This window comes from Arachis ipaensis, chromosome B08, assembly GCF_000816755.2.
Source record: "Arachis ipaensis cultivar K30076 chromosome B08, Araip1.1, whole genome shotgun sequence".
NCBI classification, from domain to species: Eukaryota; Viridiplantae; Streptophyta; class Magnoliopsida; order Fabales; family Fabaceae; genus Arachis; species Arachis ipaensis.
The window spans coordinates 114,458,630-114,484,745 of NC_029792.2; the positions used below are offsets into that span (position 1 = coordinate 114,458,630).

At 37.3% G+C, this 26,116-nt stretch overlaps 1 long non-coding RNA gene across 2 annotated transcripts; it reads right to left on the minus strand.

Moving 5' to 3' along the window:
• Positions 6,439–9,217, minus strand: LOC107612103. 2 transcript variants are annotated; one of them, XR_001613601.2, is made up of 3 exons: positions 9,020–9,217; positions 8,129–8,389; positions 6,439–6,677 (listed from the first exon to the last, which is right to left on the minus strand). It is a non-coding gene; the product is annotated as an uncharacterized LOC107612103 (long non-coding RNA). The 2 variants fall into 2 exon arrangements; XR_002352915.1 differs by having other exon boundaries at positions 6,439–6,680.

The window sequence follows — 26,116 nt, forward strand, 5'->3', positions numbered from 1 at the left end:
GTGGCAGACCTCTAGCAGTGGCGATGCAGCAGCTTCGAATAGCAAGCAACGGCGGCGGAGGACATGAGTGGCAGTGAGAGGCAGTGGAGGGTCTGCGGTGGTGGAGGCATGGCCGCACAGACAGAAACCCCTCCCTTCGATCTCTCTCTCTCCTCAAGCTTCTCTCTGTTCGGATCTTGCCGGCGGTGGCCATAGGAACTTGGCACCGCCATAGGAGCTCGGCGGCAGTGACAGCACACGGCGGCGCAGCTTCGTGCAGTGGGTCGCGCTCCTCGCATCACTGGCCGCGCCTTCCTCCCTCAGAGTCACGCGGTCTCTGTCTCTCCTCTAGGCTTCCTCCTCCGCGACGGTAACGGCGGCGACAATGGCGCGGAACACGCGGCACAGTGCGACGGTGGCGGCAACGCGACCTTCTCCTCCTTCTCCTTCCTCGGCCCTCATAGATCTCCTATCTCCTTGTCAGCAGTGGCGGCAACGGTGGCAATGACGCCCACCACGCCGCCTTCTTTCCTCTTCCCTCACTCTCCTTCCGCGGTACCCCCTTCCCTTTATCCCTTTCTTTCTTTGTTTCTTTCTCTCCTTTTGTTTAATTGTGTGCGTGTGTTTGTGTTGCTAATGGGGTTGGGGTGGTGGCTGCTGGGTTTGGGGAAAGGGTCACCGGGTTAGGGTTTCAGGGTTAGGGTTTTTCCAATTTGGAAATTAGGGTTTAGGTAAAATTAGGTTTAAGGGTAGTTTTGTAATTTCAAATAAAAATAGAGATAATATAGTAATTAGAAATAAATTTTAATCCAACAATAATAATGTATAAAAATACTATTTGTTCATCAATTTCACAAATTATTTTCAATAAAATGTTCAAATCCAATAATTAGAGACAAAATAATTAATTTCTTTATTTTCCAAAACAGCAGTATTAATATTTTAAAATATTAATTATTTAGTCCAAATCATATAAAATTCTTATTATTTCATAACTACTAACGTTATAATTTAAATATAGAAAATAACTCAATAATTATGAAATTAAGTAAAATCTTCATTTTAATTATCAAAACTTGATTTAATTATTCTCAATGAAATAATTCCTGAAAGTAAAATCTCTAATAATAAATAAATTTGAAATCAACTCATAATAAGATTCTTCAAAAGTTCTGGGTCTTACATCCTCTGAACTCAACATTTATATTTATAAATACAGACCCGCTACACATACAAGTCTTTTTGGCATATAAGTTTATACAAGTTAACCCTAACCCAACAAAATCCACTTTCATAACGCGCGCATGAAAATCATGACGTTTCTCCTCCAACGTTTGTATCGTGCGTTCATCCTCCTCCTCTTTATTCTCCTTCTTGTTTGCGTTCTTTCACATTTTTCTTCGCGTTCCTTCTTCTTCTTCGCGTGTTTCATCTTCTTCATCGTTCTTTTTATTACTGCTATTGTTGCTGCACTTTTTTCCTCCCCCTCTTTTTATTGATTTCGCAATACTATGTATTTTTTTGAGAAGGTGAAACAAGAAGGAACAGATGAATAAGAAGCAGCAGAAGATGAGGAGGAAAAAGAGGAAGAGTTTTGAATTGTGTAGAATTTATCAGTACAATTTAACCGAAAATTCTTAAACAATACACCTAAATGTCTTAGTTTTATCCCAAAATTCACTGCAACTACACAAAAATATTTTCTCTAATGCTGCATTTTTTTCTTCTTTTTTTTTCCTTATTTCTTTCTTTCTTTTAGTTGAATGAATGTAGGTTTATCCTCTTCCAAGTAATTTTGCAGCATTATGTGTTTCTTCTTCTTCTTTGTTTGATTTTTTTTGTTTTTATTCTTATTAAGAAAGTATAAAACAAGAAGAAACTTGAGAAGGTAAAACAGAAAATGAAAGATGAATTAGAAAGAAGAAGATGAAGATGGTGATGATGATAAAAAAAAGAAGAAGAAGAAGAAGCAGCAGAAGATGAGGAGGAGGAAGAGGAAGAGTTTTGAATTATGCAGAATTTATTGGTACAAATCTACCGAAAATTCTTAAACAATACACCTAAATGTCTTAGTTTTTCCCGAAATTTGTTGCAAGTACACAAAAATATTTTCTCTAATGCTGCATTTTTTTCTTCTTTTGTTTTTTCTTATTTCTTTCTTTTCTCTTTTAGTTGAATGAATGTAAGTTCATCCTCTTCTAAGTAACTTTGCAGCATTATGTGTTTCTTCTTATCCTTTGTTTGATTTTTTTATTTTTATTCTTATTAAGAAAGAGTAAAATAAGAAGAAACTTGAGAAGGTAAAACAAGAAATGAAAGATGAATAAGAAAAAAGAAGAAGAATATGGTGATGATGATACAAAGAAAGAAGAAGAAGAAGAAGTAGCAGAAGATGAGGAGGAGGAAGAGGAAGAGCTTTGAATTACGCAGAATTTATCAGTACAAATCCACCAAATATTCTTAAACAATACACCTAAATATCTTAGTTTTACTCCAAAATTTTCTACAACTACACAAAAATATTTTCTCTAATGCTGCATTTTTTTTCTTCTTCTTTTTTTTTTATTTCTTTCTTTCTTTTAGTTGAATGAATGTAAGTTCATCCTCTTCCAAGTAATTTTGCAGTATTATGTGTTTCTTCTTCTTCTTTGTTTGATTTTTTTGTTTTTAATTGTTAAGAAAGAATAAACAAGAAGAAACTTGAGAAGATAAAACAAGAAAGAAAAAATGAATAAGGATAAAGAAGAAGAAGATGGTGATGATGATAAAAAAAAAAGAAGAAGCAGCAGAAGACGAGGAGGAGGAAGAGGAAGAGAATTGAACTATGCAAAATTTACAAATCCACTGAAAATTCTTAAACAATACACATAAATGTCTTAGTTTTATTCCAAAATTTGCTGCAAGTACAAAAATTGAGAAAATTCTATGACAAAAATTCTATGACAAATTTTAGATCAAGCAACGTCATTAATATGACAAAATTTCTACAATAAATGATAACAATAACAATAACGACGATACGTATAAGAAGACGATGATGCTATAATGATGATGATCATGATGATGAAGATGATGGAAGAGAAGGAAGAAAAAAAAAAAAGGAAAAATATTCAAGTGTACTTTTTATAAAGGACATTGAAGAATCAATCTTCAAAAATTAGATTCTATTTCGATCCATCTCAGATTCGATCACTACTGCATAAAGTTACTTGTAATTATTGTAATCAAATTGCTTCTTATTTTTATTCGTCAATAAAAAAGAAGAGCTACATCAAGTACTGACACAACTTTGGAATATTAGGCTCTTTTTTGGTTGAGTTGTAGCTATTTTTTCTATTAGAGTTTGATAAGTTTGCAATTTCAGGTTTTGCAAAGAAGACGAGAGACAAATACTTTTTTTCATTTTAATTTTAAATTAAGTGTTAGTTTGAATTGATTTTTTTGAGTAAAAAAAATATTTTTATTTATTTTAAAATTTATTTAGATACGTCTTTTAAAAAAATTTATTAAAAAAATAAATTATATACTTTTTTTTTAAAACTAATAATAAATTACATTTAAAAAAATATAAATAAAAGATGATTTTAATACTTGAAAACTCCTTAAAAAACATATTTAAATATAAAATAATTGTTGTCTGTTAAAAAAAGATTTTTTTAAAAAAAATAAAAAATAAATATTTTTTTGTAAAAATCAATTTAAATTGACCCTAAATATATTGATTTAATTTTCACCTAATTTTCTAAATAGCCACATCATTGATTGTACGGTGTTAAGATGAAAGAAAATGTAACACGTGTTAATTTCTCTTAATAAAAGTAGAAGATATATTTTAAGTATGTATTTGACTCACTAAATCATTGGTGGCTAATTTTGTCCTCTACATAATTTTTTATGTGTACATTTGTTATTTTTTAAAAAAAAATAATTAGTTATCCACTTATTCTCTCTTTCACTTAGAGTATGTTAATAAGATGCATAAATTTAAAAATGGTGATTAATAATACATGAAGTTATTAACTTAAACAATTATTTGTGGAAAAAATACAATATTTATTAAAAAATGAACTATTAATAAAAAAAAAAGGAGGGATTACATTGAAATTATGGGTATAAAATTTTAGTTGTAGTTAAAAACAAACGATAACGTGATGTAAAATTTTCAAATTAAACGTATATGACTAAGAGCTATCGTTTATAGTAGGTTATTAATGGTTTTTAATCGGAACAAAAGTTATTAATGTTTAATTATGTACGACATTTGGTACAAATGATGATCATGATATTGTAGTTTAAGAATTGAATGAACATACTTATAGTGTCTTTAATGTAACTTTAATGCTTTAAGCAAATAAATTATACAGGTGGATCTAACTAGTTATTGACGAATTTTTCATTTTACGTATTAGTCCATAAAAGCGTCGCATAATAGTCTTGTATCTGAGTTTGAAGATGAGATTCGAGATCGAGTTTTCCTCAATGAATTCGACGACTAGTATCTATTCAGTGGCTTATTGTCCAACTACCACAATTTCACTCTGAAAAGTACAAATTTGGAAATTGGAAGGCAAGAGTGTTAAGTGAGACAGGGACGGTGATAATATATGAGTTAATAGTCAAAATCGTCGAAAAACACTCCGATCTTTATTTTGATTTTCGAAAGATAAAATTAATCGAAATCGTCCTCAAAAGATACACGATTTGGTCACGTTAGTCCTTCCGTCAGTTGAATGATGACGTGGTGGATTAATGCCACGTGTTACAAGATGATTGGTTGACGTGTCAGATCAGTGACACGTGGCACGCCACGTGTTATTTGACATATAAAAAAGTTATTTATATTCAAAATAGTCCTTGAAAATTCAGACATAAATAATTTTCATCCCTAAAATTTTAAAAATTAATCAAATTAGTCCTTATATGATTTTTTTTTTATTTTTTCTTGATAATATTAAATTTGAAATATTTTTTGATACTACTAATTTTCACAAGAAAAAACGTTTTTTTCGACGCAAAAAATCGATGGTTATTTCTGCCGTCGATAATTTTCGACGGCTTGCTGTCGATATTACTAAAAAAATAATTAAAAATAAAATATTAAAATCAACAGCCAGGTCGTCGATATATCAAGAAAAATAAAAAAATTATATAAGGACTAATTTGATTAATTTTTAAAATTTTAGGGATGAAAATGACTTACGTCTGAACTTTTAAGGACTATTTTGATTATAAATAACTTTTTTACATGTCAAGTGACACGTGGCGTGCCGTGTGTCACTGATCTGACACGTGGCATGCCAGGTGTCACTGATCTGACAGGTCAACCAATCATCTTATGACACGTGGCATTAACCCACCACGTCATCATGCCACGTGGCACTTAACGTGACGCGTCATCATCCAACTGATGGAAGGACTAACGTGAGTCATGTATCTTTCGGAGACGATTTCGATTAATTTTGTCTTTCGAGGACCAAAATGGATATCGGGATATATTTTAAGGACGATTTTGACTATTAACTCATATTTTGACTAAAAATTGTGTGGTGATTGGGCGGTGGTGTACGTACTACAGTATTTGTAGCTATATAATCACTACAAAAAAAACCGTGACCATAACTAGTAAAAAGGGTGACCATAGATCTATGGTCATGATTTTTTACCGTGGCCTATTCTCTCGTGGTCATAGGTCTATGGTCACGGTTTCTATGGCCACGGTTACAATTTTCAAATTCTGACACTTTAGGCCACGTTTTTTCACCGTGACCATAGGTTAATCTATGGTCACGCATAAAAACCGTGACCATAGCCTTATCTATGGTCACCCCTCCTCAAAACTGTGACCATAGCCTTATCTATGGTCACGATTTTCACTGTGGCCATAGCTCTATGGTCACCCCTCCTTAAACCGTGACCATAGCTTTATCTATGGTCACTGTTTTCACCGTGACCATAGTCTCTATGGTCACCCCTCTTTAAAACTGTGACCATAGCCTCTATGGTCACTCCTCTTTAAAACCGTGACCATAGCCTTATCTATGGTTACGGTTTTCACTGTGGCCATAGCTCTATGGTCACCCCTCCTTAAACCGTGACCACAACTTTATCTAAGGTCACGGTTTTCACCGTGACTATAACCTCTATGGTCACCCCTCCTTAAAATCGTGACCATAGCCTTATCTATGGTCACGGTTTTTACCATGACCATAGCCTCTATGGTCACCCCTCTTTAAAACCGTGACCATAGCCTATATGATCACGGTAAAAAACCATGACCATAGCCTCTATGGTCACCCCACCTTAAAACCGTGACCATAGCTTTATCTTCACCATGACCATAGCCTATTTTGTCTTATGAGATTTAATTTTTTTAAACCATAATCACATCCCAAAATGATGATAATTACAAAATAAATCTAAAAATGAAAAATGATAATCAACAATTAAGATAAGTTGTGATTAAAGTAACCAACTAACATATCAATATAGTTGAGTGAATACATTTGTCTCAATCTCAATTTTATACAGTGATATACACACTAACAATAAGTAGAAACTATTAACAGAATTGTTCTACAAACGTGACAGCAATACAATTTAGACTCTGCCAGGATAGATTGTTTCTGGTATTACTATTCTTCCTTCTCAACACTCGGTAACTTTTGTTTCAACCACTTTACCACATGAAAGCTCAGCACCTACTTCATTAACATGCAAAGCAAAGTCACATTAGACATAAACATTTACATTTATTTTTCTTCAACTTTAGGGAAAAAAAACATATCATCAAAACATATATACATTACACATATACTAAAAATTAAAATCTTTTGAAAGTTTAGACAAGTATTTAAAAATTAAAAAAAAAATTCTTGTAAAATTTTATAATTCTTTTGAAAGTTTAGATATCCTTTAAGCTAAGAATTACTCTAAATTAGTATTTGGAAAAATAAAAACTCAAAACACAAAATTCGTTATTAAACCATAAATTCAAGTACAGTTTTCTTTTCTTTCATGGTCATAATATATAAAGTAATAATTCTTATGTATTCTTTTTTGTCTTGTATGCTGATGCAGATTCACACACATTTTAAACTCTAGATGAAGTATCACAAGAATAAGACCTAATATAAAAGAAAAACAAAGAGAGTTTGAAATGAATTACCATATCAACAGTTGAAGGATGGTGGGAGTGACGAAAATGGTAAAACAAATATAAAACCCATACTAAAATAACTAATTCACATATTAGTATTCAAAGCACAAGGTTCCTTTTTTCCATTTAACACAAAAAGTCCAGAAGAAAGCCAAAAGCCACTCATAATAACATACAAACGGTTCCAAACCCAACCTTAGTTTCATAACAACATAAAAATAAAAAGGAAAATTAAAAGGAAACAGAGAAGTTAAGCTAACCTGTGAAGGAAAAGCTTGTTTATTGCAAATTAGGAACATATGGCACTGAAGCAATTGTGAAAGAAAGCCAGCTCCATTTGCTACAAAAATGTCCTGTTTTACTGTAATTGGAATACATAAACAGAACAAGTCAACGTATAGATGAAGTTGACTTTTATTAAGTTAACTCTTATTATACTAAATTCCTCATATTAAGTTAACTCTTATTAGTTTAATGTACCTTTTTTGCGCTTATTCTCTTTATTTAATATAAAATCAATTCTACAAAAACTGAAATTTATATTACCAAAAATGATATAAGACCGAAAATCAACAAAAAAGAATTTGCTGCTGATTTAGTTACTTTTTCAATCATGTGTACTTGAAAAAAATTATTTCTATTCAAAACAATTGAAATTACAGCACCAAAAAAATTATTTCAATCATGCTTACGACTTATGAATGAGATAAGTTAACTACACACAATATGTAACCACTAACAACCAATGTACATGTGGTAGAGGGTTAATAAGAGTATAAGACATTGCACCTATACGTTCAAAAATAAAATTAGTTGTGGTAGAGGGTTAATAAGAGTATAAGACATCTTGCCATAAAATACCAATAATCATCAAAATCCACCAAAACTTACTGCAGATTTGCTTCATTAAGATCATCACCTTATAATAACAATGCAATAACAATCCAATAACAATTTTTATTAATCTCAGTGCAATAATTTATAATCACTAACCTCTTTGTGATAGTTGTAAAGTCTCTCCTTAATCTCCAAAATATGCCTAATATTACAGAACACTGCACTAGGGAGAAAACAATAAGAATTGTTCTACCTCATCTATCAGTTTTTGCTGCTCAGGAGTCCCAAACCTTGGAGCTGCATAACGGAATTTAATTGCCAATGTGCGCCTCTCTTCTTTCTTGTAGTCTAATGAGCCCAATGCACCATTTGGGTTGGTTGGCATGAATGCAACCAGTGCAACTAAAGCAGTCCTTCCTGCCAAAAGAAATTCACATCAGCAACATACAAGCCTTCCTATTAAAGAAAAGTGTGAAGCATTGATGGTTATGGTTATAATCATTAAGGTAATGAAAATTGCAAATGATGAAACAATCAAGTAATGAAAATAATGTGTACAATCTCCTTCTAAACATCACAAAAAAATCCCCTTCTAAACTGATAAATATTCTTTCAGTGTAATCACTTAGTTTGTTCAGTATTTTCCAAACAAGTTAGTGTTGGATAATTAAAATTTGCATTAAACCAAAGAAAGAACAGAAAGAACAGCAACAACAACTCTAAGAAATCAACATTCAACAAACAGAAAGAACAGCAACAACTCTAAAATTTGCTCAGATTCACCGAAATTAACATCGATCCAGAGAAATCAACAGCAACAACAACTCTAAAAAATCAACATTCAACAAACAAACAGAAAGAATAGCAACAACTCTAAAATTTGCTTAGGTTCACCAAAATTAGCATCAAAGCAGAAAAATAACAGCAACAAGCCAACAACAACTCCAAAAACTAAATGAAACAATAACAACCACATTCAACAACCACCAAATTCACCGAAATTAACATTGAACTAGAGAAAAAACAGGGTTGAAAACTGGAGCTCACCTAGTTGAGAAGACGACCACCACCACCACCCGAGGGAGCAAATGCTGCTTCACTGGTTCTGACGAAGCAAACGCAGGGTCACCGACTCACGGTGACAGACCGAGAGAGCGACGAGGTGAGAGACCCATAGTGACGCCGAGGGAGTGACGAACCGATGACGCCGAGGGAATGACGAACCGACGACGTCAAGGGAGTGACAAATTGACGAACTAAGAGTGACGAACTGACGCCGAGAGAGTGACGAACTGCCAGTACCGAACTTGAGAGAGTGATGAGGTGAGGGTGAGGGGCTGCCCACTGTCGACGCCGAGCTCGAGAGAGCAGAGACAGAGAGACGAGGGCACGAAGCTGGCTTGGGGGTGGTTTTCATTCAGTCTCAAATGCGAGGCTTAGGGTTCAAAGAGGGAGTGGGGGTGGGGGCTGAAACGACGCCGTTTCAGGGGAAAAAAATTATAATAAACATGACTCGGACCGGGTTGGATTAACCAGCCAAGTTACCAGATTTGCACAAAACCCGTCGAGTCGAACCGGATTCGACTGGGTCTGTTGCATGAACGGTTCAACTGGTGGCTCGACCCGGTCAGGTGACCGAGTGACTTGGTTTCCGGTCGAACCGGCCGGGTCGAGCCGGGTTTGATAACTATGGGATTAGGGTTACTGGGTTACCTTAGTGAATGAAACGGCGCCGTTTAGTGTACAAAATTAATTTTTATATTGTTCCAATTATCTTATACTGTACCATGGCTAAAACTTAAACTATAATTAAAACGAATTTGGCATTATAAGTGGTCACTGATGATGGGTTAGTTTTTCATCCGTTATTAAGTTATTAAATTATTTTTTATATTATTAAGTTCTAAATTATTTTTTAATTTAAAATTAATAGTATTCAACTTAATTTTTTATTTATAAAATTAGATCTAAAATTTTAATATTTAAAGTAAATTATATAAAATTATTATTAGTTTTTAATTATTAAAATTTTTAAATTTTAAAAAGATAAAATATTTAAATTATAAAAAAAACATAAAAATATTAATTAATTAAAACTCAAATAATTAAAACTGTGACCATAGACCCTTTTAGGTCACCCCCCAAAACTGTGACTATAGATTCTTTTAGGTCACTCCAAAACCGTGACTATAGACCCTTTTAAGTCACCCTTTTGAAAAACCGTGACCATAGACTCTTTTTTGTCACTATAAAAAACTGTGACCATAGACACCTTTAAGTCACCCCCTAAAACCGTGACCATAGACTCCTTTAGGTCACCCCCCCAAAACCGTGACCATAGACTCCTTTAGGTCAACCCCTAAAACCGTGACCATAGACCCTTTTAGGTCATCCTTCTGAAAAACCGTGACCATAGACCCTTTTAGGTCACCCCCAAAACCGTGACTATAGACCCTTTTAGGTCACTCTTTTTTGAACAATCGAGACCATAGCCCCTTTTTGGTCACTGTAAAAAACCGTGACCATAGACCCTTTAGGTCACGCCCAAAACCGTGATCATAGACCCTTTTAGGCCACCGCCCAAAACTGTGACCATAGACCCTTTTTGGTCACTATAAAAAATCGTGACCATAGACCCCTTTAGGTCACCCCTCAAAACCGTGACCATAAACCCTTTTAGGCCACCATTTTTTAAAAAACCGTGACTATAACGTTTTTTTTTTTTGGGTCACCCTAAAACGGTTTTTTACCGTGACCAAAAAAACCGTGGCCATAGACCCACAATGTTGTAGTGTATGAACTGACCAAGTCTGGTATTAGGGGGTTATAGGATAGTATTTTGATATGGATTTTGACCATCCTTATTATCTATGAAGCACGGACACTTCGCTGAGTTGTCGTATTCGTGTGTCGGACGCATTTCGAACACGACACTCACCTACACTCGTCTGATACGTGTGTCTGCTGTGTCCAAACTGTGTCTTAATATAACATAAAAAATTCTTTATCAGACATGCTTGGACACACCTAAATACCATCATGTGTCAGCATGTCTAGTCTTATTCTTAACATATATTCTTTAAATAAATTTAGATATAGTATATATTATTATTTATAAAAACAAAAAATATTTTAAATACTTGATATAATTAAAATATGATATTAAAAATAATTAAAAAATTAATTTATATTTTAATATCAATAAAATTTTAAAATATCATTACAATTTATCTAAAAAATACTTGATATTTTATATGTATGCGTGTCTCCGTGTCTTATAAAATTTTAAAATTTGTGTGTCGACCCCGTATCGTATCGTGTCCCGTGTCCGTGTCAGTGTCCGTGTATCATAGCTTATTATAATCCAACTGGTAATTGATCTGATATTAAATTATTGAGTTATTGATTTAATTGTTAAGTTATTAGCTAAACTAATTGATTTAGATTTAATAAAATTAATTTATATTTTATTCTTTTTATATCAAAATTAAAAAGTTATTAATTTGAGAAAGAGAGAGTACAAAAAAAATAACATTAAATAACTATTAATCGAACATGTAATATACAAATGAAATAGGATACGAAGACATTACTTTTAACGGGACTTAGTGGCAGGGACTGAGTCTTTGAAGTTTGAACTTTGAAGTCTATTTTAGCACTGGGATGCTCTTTTCGTGCGGTAGTCGCTATGCAGGTATGTGGTGGACAGCGCGATCGTTTACCCGTGTTGATTGGTTTGGTTCGAGGTTCGAGCTACCATTTACACCAATTTTATAAAGTTTAACTGATTCACTTATTTCAACTATTAAAATTTTAAACCGAGTCAGTCATCGATTTGGGATGAGTGTTTTCAAGTCGTAGCTCTAAGTGTTTTGTGTTAAAGTATTATTACTTGATACATAAACACCACAAGCACTTAATTGGGAGAATCCTTTGCATTCGAATTTAGCTTTGCTGAAATTTTTAGATAGTGGTGTTCAGAGTCTTAAGCGTACTCTTTATAGCATTGGATCACAACTTTAAATGTTTAGCCTCAAGATTTTCTTGACACCTTCACAGCACAAATATATAGTTAGGGATAGCAACTCTTTTGAGCTTTTTAGTCCAATTTTGACCCTCCTCACCATTGATGCTTGGTGCGCAAAATTAGAACTTGCACAACTTCACCGGCTAGTGCACCAGATCGTCCAAGTAATACCTCAAGTGAGTGAGGGTCGATCCCACGAGGATTGTTGGATTGAGCAAGCAATAGTTGTCTTGCAGGACTTAGTCAGGCAAATAGAAAAGAGAGTTGTTGTTGTTGAATTCGCATAAAACAAGAAAGTAAAGAAAAGCAATTAAAGATTGATATAGAGACAATATATAGAAGCAATTAAGGTATCAGAGATGCTTATCTTTCCGGGTTAATACTTCTTACGAACTAATTTAACAATGAGTGATTTATTCCATGGCAAACCATAAGTGATTAAAGCCTACTCTCGTAGTGAATTAATCTCCTCTAATCCTCATCAAAAGCCACTCTCATGGTCATTCAATTCAGATCAGAGGGTAAAGTTTAGAAAACCAGTTTAGCGCCACAAAAACCTCAATTACCTAAAGTTAACAGGATTTCATGTCACATATCCGATTAGTTCATGAAATTAGAAGTTTAGGAGGAGTGTTTTCAAGCTGTAGCTCAAGCGAGATAGCTCTCTCGAGAATCACAAGAGCTCATGTAGAATAAGGGTCATACTCTCGTTCCACCCAGATTCATGAGATTAAGAACGAAAACAACACCTTAGAATTGAATCAAACATTAATTAAAAGAGAAGAGTAATAATATAATCCATAGGAATAAACAGAGCTCCTAACTTTAACAAGGAGGTTTAGTTACTCATACTTTACAGAGAAAACAGAGCAGAAGATGTAAAGTAATGTGTCTCCCCTCCTGGGGGCGTGTTCCTCAAGAGGAAGGAAGTCTCCCATTTATAGTAAAAACCTCCAAGACTAATCCTAGAATTCAAATTCAAAACTAAATCAAAACAAAAATCAAATCTAGATCTAAAAGATGTTAATTTAAATTTAAAACTTACAAGGATGGGATAAGATAACCTAAGAAGTGCTAAAATCCACTTTCGGGTCCACTTGGTGAGTGTTTAGGCTGATGTCTGGCATTCAACATGGATTTTGGGCATTCAACGATGGTCCCTGCTCCCTGGTTGGCGTTGAACGCCAGTTTTGGGCGTTCAACGCTGGGCTTCCTCCTTTTTGGGCGTTAAACTCCAGGTGTAGATTTTTAACGCCAGTTTTGGCAGTAATTCTAGAAAAGAAGTATAGACAATCATATATCTTTGGAAAGAGTTGGAAGTTAGCTTTCTAACGCCATTGAGACCGCATCAATTGGACCTCTATAGCTTAAGATATGCTTGTTGGAATGCACGGAGGTCACGATTGACAGCATCTACTATCCTTTCTTCGTCTCTGAACAAGATTCTGCCAAACTTGCCCGAATTTCACCTAAAATCATCAAAATAACACAAAAACTCAAAGTAGTATCCGAAGATGAATTTTGCACTAAAACATACTAAAACTTAATAAAATATAACTAAAAACAACTAGAAAATACTATGAAAAAGGGTATAAGATGCTCACGCATCACAACACCAAACTTAAACTGTTGCTTGTCCTCAAGCAACCAAAAACAAGATAGGACTAAATAGAAGAGAAAATATATCAGGTTTTAGAGTTGTCAATGAAGCTCAGTTCTAATTACTGAATGGGGCTATTAGTTCTTTATTTTTCTGAATTGCTTTGGCATCTCACTTTCCTTTGAAGCTCAGAAATATTGGCATCCTTTGGAACTAGAATCCAGATGATATTATTGATTCTCCTCTTTAAGCTTTTTCTTGATTCTTGAACACAGCTTCTTTTTGGTGCTTTGCACCTTTGAGCCTAGTCGTAACTCTAAATGTTTTGTTTTCAAGTATTACCACCTGATACATAAACACCACAAGCACTTAACTGGGGGAAACCTTTGGATTTGAATTTAGCTTTGCTTAATTTCCTAGACAGTGGTGCTCAGAGTCTTAAGTGTACTCTTTATAGCATTGGATCATGACTTTAAATGCTCAGTCTCAAAATTTTCTTGACACTTTTACACAACAAGCATATAGTTAGGGATAGCAACTCTTTTGAGCTTTTTAGGCCAATTTTGACCCTCCTAACCATTGATGCTCAAAGCCTTGGATCCTTTTTTATTTTTTTCAATCTTTTTTTTGCTTTTCTTTTGCTTCAAGAATCAATCTTTTTATTTTTTCAGAGAATCAATAATACTTCTCTAAATTCCTATTCCTCAAGAACCAACGTTCTCAACTTCAACATCAATTATGCACAGTTAATTTATACATTAAAAAAATAGAGATAAGGCCACCACACCAAAGTAAATAGAATAACTCATAATATAACTCTAGACCTTATGCATTTTACTACTTCCTTTTCAAAATATTTTTCTTTTAAGCTTAGTGGGGAAATACATGAGAAATCTTCTAACTATAAAAATTTCGAAAATAAACTACTAAAGCAAAGAAATCCTAAGAGTGATCATGCAAAAGCTAGAATGGAAAAAAGGAAATAAGATAAAGGAAGGCTTAATAAAACTTAACCACCTCAATTATGGTGGCTGCTGCTCTCCATGAAGATGATTCACCTTCCTTTGGTGCCATTGATGATAATATGAACCCAGAGCTTGCTCTGCAACACCAAACTTAAAAAGTTTGCTTGTCCCCAAGCAAAGAAAACTTGGTCCCTTGTTGGCATTAAACGCCAGGACTGCTTGCCTCCTTGCTAGCGCTAAATGCCCAACCTAGAGTTTAGTGCCAGAGCCTTCTTACTCCAGGGCGCTCTGTTCTTCCATTCTGAGTTCTTCTGTCCCTATTCTAAGCGTTGTACATGATCACAAACAATATTAACCTAGGAAAACTAAGGAGATCAATGGAAAATAAAAATGAAAATCAAACTGAAATAAAACAGAAATAAACTTAAGGACACTTATGGTTGGGTTTCCTCCCAACAAGCGCTTCTTTACCGTCACTAGCTTGACGGTCAGCTCCTTCAAGGAAGAAGATAGTCACAGAGGCTTAGGTCCTCACCCCCACCCTGGGAGCTTCTTTCCTGTGCTCTCATGGTTCAATTGAATATGCTCAGGAGACAAAATCATGTTCACAGTATGAGATAGGATTGGGCATGCAGTGAATACCACCCTCATTCCTGGTGAGAAGCCTTTAGTAGGGATCTTTTTATTTTTCCATCCCCTATGCATCTTCTTCTTGGGACTTTCCTCTTTGGTGGATAGTGCACACTAACCAACAAACTTAGGTTTGGTGTTAGGGAGAATCAAATTGGTTCCAACCAAGGGAGGAGGCTTCAGCATTGTATTCTGCATGCAAGTACCTCCTATGTCAGGGGGTGGAGAAGGTTTATAAACTTTGAAAATCATGTAGTCCTCATGTAACCTTAGCACCAATTCGCCTCTCTCAACATCTATAAGGGCTCTTCCAGTGGCTAGGAATGGTCTTCCTAGAATGATGGAGTCATTCGCATCCTCCCCCATGTCAAGTATCACAAAGTCTGCAAGGAGGAAGAGCTCTCCAACCTTTACCAGTACGTTCTCCACTACCCCATGTGTTTGCCTCAAAGACTTGTCAGCCAATTATAGGGTGATCCTTGTTGGCTATACTTCTTGGATCCCCAACTTTCTCATTACTGACAGATGCATCAAATTGATGCTTGAACCAAGGTCACAGAGTGCCTTTTCAAAAGTGATAGTCTCTATAGTACAGAAAATCATAAAGCTTCCAGGATTAGGCATCTTCTTTGGTAGATTTCTTTGGACCAGTGCACTGGACTCCTTGGTCAAGATCACAGTTTTATTTCCCTTCAAGGCCTTCTTCTTATAGAATAGGCTTTTCATGAAGGCCATATAGGGAGGCATCTTTTCTAGCACCTCAGTAAAAGAAATATTGATATGTAGCTTCTTAAAGATTTCCAAGAACTGAGACAGCTGCTCATCCTTGGTCTTCTATCACTCTTCTTGAGGATGTGACACTTCAGGCTCTCCTCCCACAAGAGGAGCATGTAATAGTGTGCTTCCAGCCGCTTCTTGAGCCTTTTCTTCATTTAGTTCCTCAACAGTGTGTACCACCTTAGGCTCAGCCTCCTTGGTCATGATAAGGGCCTCACACTCTCCTCTTGGATTCACCTCTGTGTCACTGAGAAGAGTGTTAGGAGGCCTATGAAGTTTCTGAGAGTATGGCAATTTGGCTCTGTACTCTGGGGCTTTGGGTAATGCAGGATGAGTGTCCAGAGTGACTAGAAAAGAGTTGTCAGGGTTCCTGAGGGGAACGCCTTTTGAATTGATGTCTATTGCCCATTTCTCTAGGCGTTCAACGTCCACTCCACTCCCTCTTGGGCGTTCAACTTCCCCTCTGATCCCTCTTGGGCATTCAATTTCCCCTCTGCCCCCTCTTGGGTGTTTAACTTCCCCTCTGCCCCTCCTGGGCGTTTTACTTCCATGGTGGTGTCCTGGGTTGCTGTAATTTCACTCTCTGGTGTCTCTTTTTCATCCTGTGTTTTACTGTCAATCTGCTTCTCAGTAATTTGTGCTTCTGAACCTGCCACTTGATCACTTATCAAAGTGATGGTCTTGCACTCCTCTCTTGAGGTAGGCATTATATTACTGGGAAGAGTGAAAATTCCCTAGCATTCTTCTCTTATCTGTTCAAATATCTGCTGTTTGGTCTGGCTCAATTGCGTTTTCATATTCTTGAGGGAAGCTCGGGTCTCCTGTAATACTTCTACAAGCATGGAAGCCAGGTCAGGTGCAGTGTTAGGTTGTGGGAGTTGAGATAGAGTGTTGTTGACTGGGCTTTGCAAGCTTAACACTTGTTGTGTGAGGAAATTCAGCTGCTGGGCTAAAGATTCATTTTGTTCAGGAATGGTGGGTTCAGTGGACACTGTCTTAGCTTCCCCTTTCATTGAGGTCTCACCGGATGAGTATAAATATTGATGTTGGCGACCATCTCAATGAGTTCATTAGCTTCTTCAGTTGTCTTCCTCATATGTATTGAACCACCAGCGGAGTTATCTAGGGACATCTTGGCCATGTTCGAGAGTCCATAATAGAAAATATCTAGCTGAACCCAGTCTGAAAATATTTCAATGGGGCATCTTCTGAGCATCAGCTTGTATCTCTCCCAAGCGTCATAGAGAGACTCGCTCTCTCTTTGCTTAAAGTTCTGAATATCCATTCTCAACTTAGTTAGCTTCCTTGGGGGAAAATATTTATTCAGAAACTTGTTTACTACTTTACTCCATGTGTTCAAGCTTTCTCTGGGTTGAGCATCCAACCATCTCTTTGCTTGATCTTTCACAGTAAACGGAAAGAGCAGCAAGATCTTTCATAGCAAACGAAAAGAGTAGCAACCTGTAGACATCAGGGTCTACTCCATTGGTATTTATAGTGTCACAAATCTGCAGGAAGTCAGTGATGAATTCATTGGGTTCTTCCTGTGGGAGTCCATGAAACTGGTAGTTATACTGTACTAGAGTGATCAATTGTGGGTTGAGCTCAAAATTGTCTGCTCTAATAAGAGGTACATTAATGCTTGATAAATCACTATTTTATGGTTTATATTGTGTTTAATTGTGTGGTTTTATCATGATCTTTACCCACTTATTCATTAAATAAGCATGCATTCATAATTCCTTCCTGAAGTTATTGCATGATTGAAAACTTGTTTCCTAGAGACTTTTAATTATGTATTTTGTTTCTCCTTTATTCCATTCGATTCCGTGATCTGTGTGTTAAGTGTTTCAGGTTTTATAGGGCGTGAATGAGTTGGAGATTGGAGAGGAAGCTTGCAAAAAATGGAAGGAACACAAGGAATTGAGGAGATGACCAGCGAGAAGTGACGCGGCCGCATGGATGACGCGACCGCGCGGCATGGAATAGCACGAGTGACGCGGCCGCATCGATGACGTGACCGCGTGACGTGCACGATCTGCATAATCTGCAGGACCGCTGGGGGCGATTTCATGCCTTATTTTGACCCAGTTTTCGGCCCAGAAAAGCAGACTAGAGCCAGAGAACATGCAGAAACCAACAACAACATTCATTCCGCATAGTTTTAGTTTTTAGATCTAGTTTTCCTCTCCTCTAGGTTTTTCTCTCTACACATTCATAGTTTTTAGGATTTGTTATGTTCATTGTTTTTGCATTGGGATATTGAGAAGAGTTATTGCCTCATCAAGACTTCGACATTCTAGTTCGTTTTCTTTACTTGTCTCTTACTCTTCCATGTTCCTTAATTTACTTAATTTTACCATTGGATTATTTTAGCATTTATTAATACAAGAATTACTTTTATTTTTAATCAATCTTTTGATCATTATTTATCATGCCTTTCTTTATTTCCCTTCCTTATGTTATGAATTTTACATTTACAATGAGCGAGTAGTTCCCTAACTTGATGGGGAGTTGATTGAAAGGAACCCTTGAGTTGGGATGCTCAAGAGAAAGATTGTAATTGGGTTTATTGTTGGATTGCTCTCTAGTCATTAACACCAATCCTCCCAAGAGCGGATTGGAACTTGTGGATAGATATAGCATTCCAACTCGTTTGACTTTCCCTTACTTAGTAAGGGACAACTAAACATAATAACCCTCAATTATCAATTAATCTTGAGAGTACTCCGACAAGAATAGGGCTTCCAGCTAATCAACTCCCAGTCAAGGCTTTTATTTAAATTTATATAAATTCTCTAATTTAATTTTCTGCCATTCAACTCAAACCTTTTTGAAAACATTTGATTAATAAAATAGCACACTTTTCTGCAACTCGTTGGGAGACGACCTGGGATTCATACTACCAGTATTTTAATTTTAATTTCTGTGACACCCTTCTAAATTGATAAGCAGATTTCTGGTTGGTTGAGAACTATACTTGCAACGCATATTTTATAATCATTCGTAACGCGCCAATTTCCGCTCCCATCAATTTTTGGCGCCGTTGCCGGGGAGTTGCAATAGAGTGCTAAAGTTATTAATTGGAATTTATTTATTTGCATTTTATTTTATTTTGCTACTATGAGCTGCTTGTTTCTTTCGTTAGATGACACGTTCGCTTCCTGATCCAAGCTTGCTAGTATTCGATCCTGAGATTGAAAGAACTATTTTACGAATAAGGCAAGCTCGGCGTCGGTTAGTCCTCCCTGAGGGCGAATCTGAAACGTCACTTGAGAAAGAAACCAGCCTCCGTTCTACTGATTTGGTTGTTTTACGTGCAAGTAACATGGCAACAGCCAGGAGAGTTACTATCCAGGAGGCTGGAGCCCCTGATTTTACAATGCAACCATTTCAAGTGCATCACCCAGCGGTGGCTATAGATTTTGAAATAAGGATCGCACTGCTCAATTTGATGCCCAAGTTTCATAGCTTACCTGCTCAAGAGCCTATCAAGCACCTGAGAGATTTTCAGGCCGCCTGTTCTACTGTCAAGCGTGATGGTGTAGATGAAACTTCAATTTTGTTGAAAGCTTTTCCGTTTTCTCTTCAGGGGAAGGCAAGAGAATGGTACTACACTCAACCAGCAGCAATTGTATCCAACTGGAATACACTGAGAAGAGAATTCTTGGAAAAGTTCTTTCCAGCTGAAGTTACTGATAAACTGAGGAAAGATATTTCCATGATTGTTCAGGATGAATCCGAGACGCTTTATGAATACTGGGAGCGCTTCAATAATCTTCTGGAAGCATGCCCCCACCATATGATTGACAAGATAGTGTTACTCGGTTATGTCACACAGGGAATGATGCCCCAAGATAAGACCACATTGGAAAGTGCTAGCAATGGGTCTATGAAAAAGTACAAGACCACTGATGAGGCATGGCAATTGATCAGTGACTTAGCTGAATCTACTAGGAATCACAGGCAGAAACAAGGCCGTTCAAAAGTCGTTGCAGAAGTATCCTCTAGCAGAGAGACTACTGCTCTAACTCAGAGTATCTGTGAAATGACCAACTTGCTGAAGCAGATGCAATTAAACCAACAACAAGTTCAGCAAGCTCAACCTTCTCCACCACAGAAAAACCAACAGTTAGTCCCACAGAGAGTTTGCAGAATCTGTGCTGATTATAGCCACTATACTGATGAATGTCCGCAGCTCCAGCAGGAAGACAACACCGTGGCAGCCACACATAACTTCTATGACCGCCCCAACCAAGGGTACAATCAAGGTGGCAATTACAACCACGGATGGCAAGACAATTCTAACCAGAATTGGAGGGACAACAACAACAGAGGAGGCAGAGATAATCAGGGAAATCAGAGGTAGAATAACAACAACAACAGGCAGCAGAATCAGAATTAGCCTTACAGAGCACCTCACCTAAGGCAATCCCAAGGACCACAGAATACCCAACAGCAGACCTCTCAATTTACCTATCCTTCTTCATCTGCTAATGATGACTTACTACAATCTATTGATCGGAGACAGCAGACCATGGAAAATAACATTAATGCCACTGTAAATAGTCTGACCGCTACTTTGCAGGCTCTTGTCTCCCAGATTGGATCAATGAACAACTCAAATAACCAATCTTTGAGCTCCAGTGGGATTTCCTCTCAACCATTACCCAATCCCAAGGGTGGTATTAATGCCATCACCCTGAGGTCCGGAACCACACTGCAGGAGAGGAATCAAGAAGAGACAAGCCCACCAGAACACGCCTCAGCTAAAGAGGTGGTGGAAATAGAAGATGTTGAAGAAGAGAAGGACATACAGGATATGGCTGAAGAAGAAGAAGTGCAACCACAAGAGGAAGCACTGCAAGGCGCAGACACTGCAGAAGACACCACTCCTATTCTATTTCCACAACTTGCAAGGAAGCCCAGGAAGCAGCTGGAACCTGATCCAAAAATGGTAGAGATATTTAAAAAGGTTGAGGTAACTGTTCCCCTTTTTTATGTTATTCAACAGGTACCTAAATATGCAAAGTTTCTAAAAGATTTATGTATACATAAAGACAAAATTAATGAATTAGAAACTATTCCTTTAGGAAGTTCCATATCTGCTTTAATGGGAGGTTTACCTGAAAAATGTAGTGACCCAGGTCCTTGTATAGTTAATTGTACTATTGGTGATGTGATAATTTCTGATTGCATGTGTGAGTATAATGCCTTTGTCTATATATGATATTTTGAGGCTCCCTCCCTTAGAAAGGTCGGCAGCTCGTTTTGTGTTAGCAGATAAAAGCATTATTACAGTGGTTGGAGTTGCTGAAGATGTACTAGTAGGCATTAAGGGACTCACGTTCCCCACTGATTTTTATATCCTGGAGATGCCCCAAAATGACTCAGATAAGCCATCATCAATCCTACTCGGAAGACCATTCATGAAGACCTCAAAGTTTAAATTAGATACTTTTTCAGGAACATACTCTTTTGAAATAGATGACAGAGTAGTAATCTTCAATCTGAATGGAGTTATGAAGCATCCTCCGGAGGATCACTCTATCCTCAAGTGTGACATTATAGATGAAACAGTGGCTGAAGTCCATCAGGAGAAATTTGAAGAGAAGCACACAGGACAAGGTCCAAGTGTGGGGACATTCTCAGAGGACAATGACAGTGCCTTACCACTGTTACCTGCTCCAGACAACCCAGAGCCTGAACATGATCAGAAGCTAGAATTAAGACCCCTTCCTCCACACTTCAAATATGCTTACCTTGAAGACGGGCAAAAGTTTTTGGTTATCATTGCAAGGGAACTCACTTCTCAACAGGAAGAGCAGCTACTTGGTGTGCTGAGGAGGCACAAGAAGGCAATTGGTTAGAGTTTGGCAGACATAGTAGGCATCAACCCTCAAATCTGTGAGCATAGAATATTTTTTGAAGAGGGAGCAAGACCTGTCCGTCAATCCCAGAGAAGATTGAACCCCACTATCCTAGAGGTTGTCAAAAAGGAAGTGACCAGACTATTAGAGGCATATATCATCTATCCCATCTCTGACAGTGAATAGGTAAGCCCAGTACAAGTGGTGCCAAAGAAGTCTGGAGTCACTGCAGTGAAGAATGAGCATGGAGAGCTCCTGACAACCAGAGTTCAGAACGCCTGGAGGGTCTGCATTGACTACATACACCTTAACCAAGCAACCCGTAAGGATCACTATCCTCTTCCATTCATTGATCAAATGCTGGATCGCCTGTCAGGTAAATCGCATTATTACTTTTTAGATGGTTACACAGGTTATTTCCAGATTCATATAGCTCCTGAGAATCAGGAAAAGACCACTTTTACATGTCCTTTTGGGACTTATGCTTACAAGAGAATGCCCTTTGGCTTGTGCAATGCACCAGCTACTTTCCAGAGGTGCATGATGAGTCTTTTCTCTGATCTTATTAAGGACTGTATGGAGGTTTTTATGGATGATTTTAGTGTTTATGGCGATTCCTTTAGCCTTTGCTTAGATGGATTATCTAGAGTGTTAGATAGATGTGTCAGTACAAACCTGGTATTAAATTTTGAAAAATGTCACTTTATGGTTAAACAAGGGATTTTACTAGGACATGTTGTGTCTAACACTGGCATTTTTGTAGATCCAGCAAAGGTGGATGTTATTTCTAGTTTACCTTACCCCTCTTCTGTGAGGGAGGTCCGTTCTTTCCTTGGCCATGCAGGTTTTTACAGGAGATTCATTAAGAACTTTAGTAAGGTAGCACTTCCCTTATCCAGACTACTGCAGAAAGATATTGAGTTCGAGTTCAGTGAAAATTGCAAACAAGCGTTTGATAAGCTGAAGACCGCACTGACTCAAGCTCCAATTGTAAAAGGACCAGACTGGAGCCAACCATTTGAAATAATGTGTGATGCTTCCAACCATGCAGTAGGAGCAGCACTAGCTCAGCGTGAAGGTAAGGATCCTTTTGTTATTGCTTACGCGTCTAAAACTTTAGATGCCGCTCAGTCGAATTACACTACTACTGAGAAAGAGCTTCTTGCTATTGTTTTTGCTCTGGATAAATTCCAAGCCTATTTACTTGGTACTAAAGTAGTAGTGTATTCAGACCACGCAGCTCTAAAGTATTTATTATCTAAAAAGGAGTCCAAACCAAGGCTTATACGTTGGATACTGCTATTACAAGAATTTGATTTAGAAATTAAGGATAGGAGTGGTAACCAGAATTTAGTGGCAGACCACTTGAGTAACCTTGAACATATTACAGATGACTCCACTCCTATAGCTGATAATTTCCCATTTGATAACCTGCAAGCAGTATCTGAGATTGTCCCTTGGTATGCACCTGTAGCTAATTATCTAGTTAGCCGCACTTTTCCTCCAAACTTTTCTAAGCATCAAAGAGACAAGCTGAAAAGCGAGTCTAAATATTATATATGGGATGACCCATATTTATGGAGATGTGGCGCTGACCAGATAATTAGACGGTGTGTGCCTCAATTAGAATTCTAGTCCATCTTAGAGGCCTGTCACTCATCTGAGAGTGGAGGACATTTTGGCCCTCAAAGAACTGCTAGAAAAATCTTAGACTGTGGATTCTGGTGGCCTACTCTTTTTAGGGACGCTGCTGAATTTTGTAAATCTTGTTTCCCATGCCAGAAATTTGGTAATATATCCAGGAGGGATGAGATGCCTTAACAAATTATGCTTTTTTGTGAAATTTTTTATGTTTGGGGCGTTGACTTCATGGGTCCATTTCCAAATTCTAATGGTTATTTCTATATATTGTTAGCTGTGGATTACATTTCCAAATGGGTGGAAGCAATTTCTACCCGCAATGATGATACTAACACTGTTGTTTCCTTTGTGAGAAACCATATTATTTGTCGCTTTGGATCACCACGAGCAACCGTGAGTGATCAAGGCACCCATTTTTGTAACAGGAGACTAACAGGACTAATGAAGAAGCATGGGATAATTTATAAAGTTGCAACAGCCTACCATCCTCAGACTAATGGGCAAGCCGAGGTGTCAAATAGAGAGATAAAGCGTATCTTGCAGAAGATAGTCAAACCTCATAGAAGAGACTGGAGCACCAGGCTACAAGATGCACTCTGGGCATACAGAACAGCATACAAAATACCCATTGGGATGAGTCCTTTCCGTTTAGTTTATGGAAAAGCTTGTCATCTTCCTGTTGAAATAGAGCATAAAGCCTTTTGGGCAGTAAAGGAATGCAACATGGGAATTGAGAGAGCCGGAGCTGAAAGGAAGTTGCAACTGCAGGAACTGGAAAGCCTTCGCCTAGAAGCTTATGAGAACTCAAGACTATACAAGGAGAAGATGAAGGCTGTATATGATCAGCACATCAAGAGGAAAGAGTTCCAACCTGGGGACTTAGTCCTCCTTTACAAGTCTCGACTAAGGCTCATGCCAGGCAAGTTGAGATCAAGATAGGAAGGTCCATACAGAGTAGAGAAGGCCGAACCGTACGGAGTCTATCACCTAAGTCATCCTTCAAGCTCTAAACCTATCAAAGTTAATGGACATCGTTTAAAGCTGTATCATGGCGAGAAGCTGAAGAAGAACAAGGAGCTCGAGATCTTCCTCTTGGAAGATCCCCACATAGCCGAAGACTGAGCTAGTGGAGCGTCCAACTTACGGACGTTAAAGCAAAGTGCTAGGTGGGAGACAACCCACCATGGTATAATTGTTCTTTTCCTTATTTTTAATTTTCTTATTCAATAACTCTTCTCTTCATTAGTACGTTTCGTGCATCTGTATTCACATATTTTTAATTAAAAAAAATCACGCGACGCGACCGCCTCATTGACGCGTCCGCGTCGCAAGGAGCTGGGAGACAATAATAATATGAACAGAGAGTTACGCAGGAGCAGGGCTCGAGGCGTGCCAATGGCACAAATCACCCCACGCGACCGCGTCACCGACGCGACCGCGTCATATGGGAATAATGGCCTCCCACGGGACCGCGTGCCCCACGCGGCCGCGTGACCAAGATTTCGACGTCAAAGTAGTGCACACCCGCTAGAGTGGTGCTGGACTGGCGCTGGATGCGCAATCCCTCTCACGCGATCGCGTGCCCCATACAACCGCGTCATATCCTTCTGAAAGCCCACTCACGCGATCGCATGCCCCATGCGATCGCGTCACCCAAAATTTGGCACTAATATGGTTTTGAACAGAGAGTTGTGCGAGTACGAGGCTACCCTCGTGCCAATGGCATAAAACGGGTCACGCGACCGCGTGACCGACGCGACCGCGTCATTCAGTTTCAGCACAAGTCGCGCGACCGCGTGCCCTACGCGACCGCGTCGCTTGCACCGCACAGTTTTCCTAATTTGCTAATTATCATATCTTTTTCTCCCCAAATCCTATTTTCTCTTTTCCCCCCTTATTTCTTCTCCCTCCCTTCCTCCTTTCTTCCCTCTTTTTCACCTTTTACTCTCTCTCACCCCCATTAACAAGGTTTTTCTTTCTCCTTCCCTCCTTACTTTTCTATTATTCTTCTTATTTTTATATGCCATCTTCTTTTCTTTTTACCTTCATTATTCATATTTTCTTTTTCTTTCTTTCTCCTTTTTACTTGGTGTTATCAATTTATGTGAGTCATTATTTATTATTATATGCTTGTAGATTGTTATAAATTTGTTTGACAATTATATATTACTTTTTTAAGGGATTACTTGCATGTACAAATTCTTATTTTCAAGAACTTCTTCTACATGCATGCTATGTGTTTGTGAAAAAGCCCATATAGCTTATGAACTTCTCTACATTTTTCTACTCTAATATTCAATGCTTGCTTTTCACAAATTCCCTTTACTATTTTATTCATTGAATTTAATTGTCAATACAAACGTGATGGTTAATTACGAGTGATAACATATTTCAATTGGACATTGAATGCTTGATATATGCTACTCATGCCTTTGCCTGCATGCCAATAAACCCCTTGCATTTACTTGTCCTTACATGCACTTGCTATATTTCCATTGATGAACTTTTCACATGTAATCCGGACCATGTGTTAACGTCATTCTTCCTTATTGTGCATTGATTATCACTTACACCACCCTCTTCCTTGCTCCATCTCTTTAAATTTAATTTACTTTCTCTTCCCTTTTTCAGGAT